We start from the raw sequence: 8,788 nt of genomic DNA, 5'->3' as shown, positions 1-8,788 counted from the left end.
CATTGTTGTCCCTTGGGCATGCCTCCTTTAATTGCAATCTTTATTTAAAACACACAAACACATATAAACATTTCTGTGTAAAGCATTGCCTCCTAGTGCAGCCTTTGTTTCTGAAAAAAAAAATGAAACTAATATAACTGAAGGTAGTTAAGCTTCAGTTACATAATGTCAGGGATTCCCCCCCCCCCCCCCATATATTTTCTGTTGTTCAGACTCCTGGACTTTCTGCAGGAGTATGTGAATTTGAATGTGTTATATTATTTGGCAGGTTATCACTTAAGTAAAATGCCTGTAGGCATAGATGAACTTTAACAGAAGACGCTGAAATGTCCACTCTTGCATGCTGTTATGTCAAAGGCCTTATGTGTTTGAAATCTCTACATCAAATCTACAATGTCAGTTGTTCATTTGTAAAAATATTTAACTGGGACAGAGACCCTTGTATACCTTTCTACCTGTTCGAACTATAGCAAATGTGTTAGTTTGATGAGTGCTAACTTAAAACTATCTACCTGCTTTTATAGTTCTTTTATGAACATCATTGAGCTTGGGGTTTCCTTGAAGGAAAACCTGACTTGCCACCTGCATTTTGTAATTAAATCTACACTTAGCTGAAATGTCAACAGTGTGGTAGCCCTGCAATTCAGCCTACCATGGCTATTCATTTTCCAGACCTGGATTTTTTTGTTTTTATACCAAATGTCCCATGTGTGTGTCCCCCTCCCCCCCAGCAGCCAAGAAATCTGAGAACAAGAGATAAGCACATGATGTTCAATAGTTGCTTCAAAGATGGCTGCATTACAAGTCTCTTCACATAACATACATACATCCATTTCTAACTCTTCTGGAATTGTATTAAAGAAGGACATTCAGTAATCAGTTTATCTAATGAGGGAGGGGATTTGTCCCGGTGCTGAAATGCTTTGTGGAGTGCAAGTTCTATATTACACTACCAAAGGAAGCATTTTCTAGGTGGAAAAAGGTATACCAAATATACTGCAGTGACCACTGGGTGCTGCTATAGTCGGAAGCATACAGACCTATTTCTAGAGACAGCATTCTCAGCAACGCATTACTCTTGTTGGGATAACAGACATTTTCAAAATAGCTTTCATTTTGTGCTATATTTGCTGGCAGCTTTAAGACACATCACATTTCAACTCATTACTCAACTTGTTTCAAGTGAAACAATACAATATGTGTGCCATTTCATTTTGCCATCTGGGATGAAACTTCTAGCACACATCGTATTCTATTGTTTCACTTGAAACAAGTGGAATAATAAGGCTTAGGTTGCCATACCACAAAAATGAACAGTATAGCAATTTCATGGTTTATATGTGTTTATTTATTTGTAAAATTTATTGACTGCCCCCCTCTTACCAAGTGGTAACTCATATGCTGTAAGAGTGGAAGTGGTTAATGTTACATTTGTGATTTTGTTTCCTTAGACCTCAGTTTGACATGGCTGTAAAAAGCTACTGCAAGCAGAAATTGTAGAAACCACTTTCAAATCAATACAATTGCCATACACTCAGAACTATACACAGGTATAAATTTGGGGAGTATTCTAGCAATTTCCTTCCTTCTTTCCTTCCTTCCTTCCTTCCTTTCTTCCTTCCTTCCTTCCTTCCTTCCTTCCTTTGTTAATTCTGCCTTTTATTATTTTTATAAATAACTCAAGGCAGACAACATACCTAATACACTTTCCTTCTCCTGTTTTCTCCTAAAACAACAACAACCTTGTGAGGTGGGTTGGGTTGAGAGTGAGTGACTGACTGAAAGTTGACCAGCCAGTTTTTTATGCATGTTCTAGCAATCTCCACAACTTTCCTTCCTTCTTGACTGCCTGCCTCCCTTCCCTTCCCACCTCCTCCCAAGTGAGTTGCCCTCTGAAAAATCTATGGTACCACCTTTCCCCTAGAGACATCTACCTGTCCTTAAACATTGTCATTTTACAGGAACTAGAAAACATTTCCTTTTCAGTGGCAGTCCCTATCCTGTGGAACACTCTTCCCCCTCGAATTCAGCAGACCACCACATATTTAGTCTTCTGTAAAGTACTGAAGACCTGGCTTTTTGCCCAGGCCCTAGGATAAGATAAGGTGAGTGCGTAAGCTTCCAGAGTTACCCCGTGGTAAGATGGACAGCCAATAAATTTTATAAACAAATAAATTGTAACCTTGATTTGGCACCTTGACTTGTTTTTAATGCATTTGTTTTTTTAATAGTTTTAATAATGGTTTTTATGTTTTAATGTTTGATTGGGAGCTGCCCAGAGTTTGTTATAAGATGGGTGGTTATATAAGGGTTTAAAATAAATAAAAATAAAGACCGGATATGACAACTGTAATTACCAAGCAACCATGTCAAAGTAGGAAATGGAGCTAGGTATATAGCCCCAAGGCACTTTGGGAAAAGGAGGTTTAAGTTAACTTTTTTAGACTGCAAGCTCTGCCAGGTCACTACAGGTATTTAAATTGATTCAGTTTTTTAAAAATGGATGACATAATGATATAGCCTTTATGCTCAGCTACATCCCATAGTCTATATCTCATAAATTGATTTGTAACACAGAAAATAACCTAAAATACTGGTTATATTGAAAGAAAAATGAATGCAGGTAATACACAATTGAATTTTCAAAAGGAGAATCATTAAAGCATTGCACAAATAATACACAATTGAATTTTCAAAAGAAGAATCTTTAAAGCATTGCACAGACCAGGTAAGGAGAGGTAATACTCGGCTTACAACAGTTAATTTAATGACCACTCAAAGTTACAATGGCACTGAAAAAAGTGACTTATGACTATTTTTCACAGTTATGACCGTTACTGCATTCCCATGATCATGTGATCAAATTTCAGATGCTTGGCAATTGGTTCATACTTATGACTGTTGCTGTGTCCCAAGGTCATGTGTTCACCTTTCGTGACTTTCTGACAAGCAAAGTCAAGGGAAGCCAAATTCACTGAACAACCGTGTTACTAACTTTTCAATTGCAGTGGTTCACTTAATAACTGGGCAAGGAAGGTCGTAAAATGGAGCAAAACTCACTTAACAAATGTCTCACTTAACAGAAATGTTGGATTCAATTGTGGTGGTAAGTTGGGGAATATCCATTTTTATTGTGCATGTTAACTGGAATAAACTATGCTAGAAATGCAAAATGATATGAATTACCAGGTGAGATAGTTATAGAATACAAAATGCATGGCAGACTTGGTTTTTAATCCTTCATTTGACTCCAAATTTCTACCTGCCCACCATAGTGAAATGTAACTTTTTAAAGAATTAATTTATTAAAAACACCAAACTTTAATATCTAATATATTCATATCGGTTCCACCACAAATCCGCGAAGCCCTTATCCGCGGAGACATAAGCGCGAAGACTAATTCGCGCCGTTCTAAGCGCTAAGGAAAAACGCGACCCTACCGCGATGACATAATCACGGAGGGCAAATCCGCGCATTCCCAAGCACTCAGTACCCTAAACCTAACCCTAAACCTAACCCTAAACCTAACCCTAAACCTAACCCTAAACCTAACCCTAAACCTAACCCTAAACCTAACCCTAACCCTAAACCTAACCCTAACCCTAAACCTAACCCTAAACCTAACCCTAAAACAAACCCTAAAACAAACCCTAAAACAAACCCTAAAACAAACCCTAAAACAAACCCCTAAACCTAATCCTAACCCTTACCTTAATTGAAATCGGCTTTCTGCTGCGGCGCCGTTTTAAAGCGCCCTTCTGTTGCCGCGCTGTTGTCGCGGCAGTGATGACGTGCGGTGATGACGTCGCGGCTTTAGCGCCGCGATTTTGACGAGCGCAGTTTTGTCGTGCCACGGTTCATATCAACCCCTCATTGGATGATATTTATTATATCAGTTGTGTGGTTCTTTGCTAGAATGTTGCCCCAAAACAATTAGCAATAGTTATTCAAAAAGCTAATTTGATTATTTGAATTAACATGTATGATGAAAAAGCAGCATGTATCAGTGAGGCCAAAGCAAGATATTTCCTTAAGAAAGTCAGTTTGTGTTCATATTCTCAGCCAAGACTATTCCATAATCTTCCAATCCACTTATCTGTTGAATGACCCAAGCAGCCTTTCCAATGTGTTAGTATTTCTTATCTAGCTGCTGCCAGTATGACTTTCATTACAGAGTTGTTCTCTCATCCTTAAATATAGAAAGTAGCATTAAAGTACATAGGATTAAATCTGATACCTACCGTATTTTTCAGAGTATAAGACACACCTTTTCCCCTCAAAAAAGAGGCTGAAAATCTGGATGCGTTTTATACATTGAATATAGCATTTTTTTGCCTCCAAAAACCCCGTCCCCTTTACCAAAATGGCCATGCATAGTCTTTAGGAGGCTTTCAGAGTGCTCCTGTGGGGGAGGGGCAGAAATGAGTGAAAATGGGGCATTTTTTGCTCAATTTTGCCCCTCAGCCCCCAGGAGCACTCTATAAGCCTTCCATTTTGGTGAAGGGGACGGGGTTTTGGGAGGCAAAAAAAATTGCTGTATTCAGTGTATAAGACACCCAGATTTTTGCAAAAAAGAGACCGTTTTTTGCCCATTTTTTGGCGGGGCTAGGAACACTCTACAAGCCTCCTAAAGGCTATTCATGCCGGTTTTTTGAAAAAAAAAACAGGCACGTTTTTGCAAAAAACAGGCACGTTTTTGCAAAAAACAGGCACGTTTTTGCAAAAAACAGGCACGTTTTTGCAAAAAACAGGCACGTTTTTGCAAAAAACAGGCACGTTTTTGGGAGGTCTGCAGAGTGCAAAAACTTTTTTTTTTTAATTTTCCTCTTCAAAATCTTGGTGCGTCTTATACACTGAAAAATACATTAGTCATTTTAAATAAAAAGGATGATACTGATTCAAAAAAGGGAGTGAATATGCCTAGCAACATGCATATTCCATTTACCCTAACCTCTCCAGAAGAATGAAGATAAGAATTAATTCATCTTGTACATTGTCTATACAGGTAGTACTCGACATAACAACTGTTCATTTAGTGATGTTCAAAGTTACAACAGCACTGAAAAAAGTGACCATGACCGTTTTTACAACCTTTGCAGTATCCCCATGATCATGTGAACAAAATTCAGGTGCTTGACAATTGATTATTTATGACTGCTACAGTGTCCCTGGGACATGTGATTCCCTTTCTGTGACAAGCAAAGTCAATGGGGAAGGCAGATTCATGTAACAAATGGTTTACTAACTTATCAATTGCAGTGATTCACTTAACAGCTGCCACAAGAAAAGTCGTAAAATGGGGCAACATTCACTTAACAAATGCCTCACTTAACAACAGAAATTTGTGTCTCAATTCTGGTCATAAGTCACATTAAGTATCTTGTAAAGAACTTGATGTCTGCTTCTTTAGTTTGTACAGAAGTGGGTTAAAGCACAGTGGATGTCCAGGGCATATCTGAAGCATCTACTGAAATTTCTCTATTCAAGTCACCTGCCCAAGATTCCAAATATTTATTGAAAAACTAAATAGAAGAATTAATTCCAGAGGCAATTAGTCGAAGAAAAATAAATAAGTAAATAAAAGGAAAAGCAAAATAAAAAATAAAAAAATAGCATCAGTTATCCAAATAAATAGGGATGTGGTGGCTCAGTGGCTAAGAGGTTGAGCTTGTTGATCAGAAAGGTCGGCAGTTCGGTGGTTCGAATCCCTAATGCCACGTAGCGGAGTGAGCCCCCATTACTTGTCCCAGCTTCTACCTAGCAGTTCAAAAGCATGTACAAATGCAAGTAGAAAAATAGGGACCATGTTGGTGGGACAGTTACAGCGTTCTGTGCGACTTTGGCATTTAGTCACGCCAGCCACATAACCATGGAGATGTCTTTGGACAGCGCTGGCTCTTCAGCTTTGAAATGGAGATGAGCACCGCCCCCTAGAGTCAGGAATGACTAGCACATATATACAAGGGGAACCTTTACCTTTATCAAAACCTAACCCTGGTACTTTCAGAATCAGGAGGAATCATTTAAGCTGAATCCTGCTCCCTGCAGAAATTCATATTAAAGCATCTCCTGATGAGGTATATTTGAACTTATTTATTTATTTAGTTAATTTGCATGGCTGCTTACTCAACCTGTGATTTGGGGCAACTAACATCCAGTTTAAAAAGCACCAAAATAGCCAAACAAAAATTAAAATACATCTTACCTGAGACCACCACATACAGAGGATGATGTTACCTGGTTGGGTAATGAAAAGTTGGCAAGGAAACAACCAAACACGGAGAGAAACAAGAACTCCACAATAAATGTATCCTTGAAAACACGGACACTGACTTCCTATCTAAAGGCCTAGTGGGAAAATCATATCTTATGGTTTTTAAGGGCTAGCAGAGTTGGAACCATCCAAATCTTGAGGGGGTCTACTGTTTATGGGACAGGCATAGTGACAGAGAAGCCGCGGTGAAATGGTATGTGGGAATGACCTTGGGAGACAGGAGGACAAACTACAGATTTGATAATCATCATTAAAAGATATCTCAGTCCACAAAAGGAGGTGGGGGACATGGGAAGCAGTTCAGAAGTGACCTTTCTTAGTTTCCTGGAGAGTAGGAGGGGATGGGAGCAATAGTTGCAATACTTTCAAGGTTTTGTTAATGTAACCTGTACAAAAAAAGACAGAGTTAGTACTCATAATTGTATTTCTTATCTGAACCACCTGGAAGGATTAACACATGCCCTCCTAGATCTCTCCAGATGAATTGTTTAATAGAAAGGACCTGAAACATGCTCACTTTATTGGATCTTTGGGGACTGGCAGAAATTGGAGATAGACAGTCCTACAAATATTCCATCTCCATAGTACGAAGACCTTTGTAGATGACAATCAATACCCTCTGGCAGCAATTGCAGTTCAATAGAGGCACACTGATGTGTGTCCATGATCACACACATTACCACATTCTGACCAGCTTTAAGTTCCAAGTGATCTTCAAGGCAATTCCATATAGCGTATGTTGCAATAATCCAATGAGAATTGGACAAAGTGTGAGTGACCATGAACCGGGCCTCCTGATCCTGGAATTTAGATGTTTGTCACACAAAATGAATCTGTGCAAAGATCATCCTGGCCATGACTTCCCCCAGCTCTTCTGTTAGGAACCAAGTGTCTAGGCAGTTGTGTATCAATTCTGGTGGAGAGTGCTATTCCATCCAGAACCAATGATGGAAATTCTCTGATTCAGTGGTCCCAAAATCCAGAGTCACTTGGTCTTGCTAGGGTTGAGCTAAACTCATTCTTCCCCATCCAGCCTCCAGACATTGAAAAGCAAGACTGATGGCATCATGTGGTCAACCTAGGGTAGTGATATATATAGATAAGGCCTAAGTTGAATTGGGCACCAGACCCCCAGGTACAATTGCATGTTTCTTTAAACAACCCAATGGGGTTCATCAGATACCAGAGGCAGTCCAAACAAATGGCTCATACTCCCCTACAATGGGGAAACTGCTGTGGAGATTTTCACAGGGTGAATTGACTATCTTGTCCATCCAGATCATATCACTATAGGATCAGCACTATCAGCACTAACAAGATCAAACCAAGGAACAGATAACACATAGGCCTAAGACTGCTTTTATTAGAATGTCCATATTAAAATTCTAGTGTACTTTGTCCATTCCTGTTTTATCTTCTTGAGCATTAGCGGAGTCCCTGCCTGAGAAGTTTCCATATATTTCTCTCCTCATACAGGCTCAAGCCATATTGCTTTGGCAATTGATCATCTCTCTCCATCAAGGTCATCTTCCATACTTCCAATATACCCTTAGATAAAGACCAAATTTAGTATGTGACCATAGTGTGTATGTATGTGTATGTATATGTTTGCATATTGTGTGTAGGTTTATAGCCTTCATATCCTTGAAGGCAGTCTAGCATTTATTTGGATAAAGAGCCAGCACTGTTCGAAGATATCTCCATGGTCATGTGGCCGACATGATTGAATGCCAAAGGTGCATGGAATGCTGTTACCTTCCCACCAAAGGTAGTCCCTATTTTTCTACTTGCATTTTTACATGCTTTCGAACTGCTAGGTTGGCAGAAGCTGATACAAGTAATGGGGGCTCACTCCGTTATGTGGCACTAGGGATTCGAACCGCCAAACTGCCGACTTTTTTGATCAACAAACTCAGCATCTATGGACCAGTGAGAGGCTTATTGGATGCCATTTGTATGGGGGAAAGCAATTAGCATCAGTTGAAACCCATTAATTTAAAAAGCTGTGCTTTAATACTTACATTGATTTGTATTATTCTGATATAAAACATGTAAGAAATAAATCTGAGGGAAAAACAGAATTCATTCCAAGGAGTTGAATAATTCTAGCCCCCACATCTTAAAAACATCCAGGAAAGGGTGATTTCCTAAAGTTGTTCTGCTTTTGAACATCTCTTAACACGAGGAAGGAGTTTATTTTTCCTTTTATCCCTGATCAGCTTCCCTGTTATTTTTCTTCATTAATGGTCCTTGTGCCACCACCACCCTTGCCTTCCAAAGCAACAAACAGCAAGCCTGTTTCATTCTCTGATAGCAAGCTTTCATATATGGAAAGAAAGCAACTGTGTCTCCCCTTCATATTTATTTAACCCTTCATGTTTTCATTGCACTTTTTATTTGCTTTTCCAGACAGACAATGACTCCCCAAGTGACTCACATCAATTAGAAGAGACACAGGCCTTGCCCTTAGGCTCCAGCCTAAAATAGGCAAGGTACATAAAAAGATGGGCAGG

Source organism: Thamnophis sirtalis, unplaced genomic scaffold (genome assembly GCF_051295495.1).
Source record: "Thamnophis sirtalis isolate CommonGarterSnake01/CBP01778 unplaced genomic scaffold, rThaSir2_p1.2 scaffold_6, whole genome shotgun sequence".
Taxonomy (NCBI): domain Eukaryota; kingdom Metazoa; phylum Chordata; class Lepidosauria; order Squamata; family Natricidae; genus Thamnophis; species Thamnophis sirtalis.
This window is presented reverse-complemented; position numbering follows the sequence as displayed.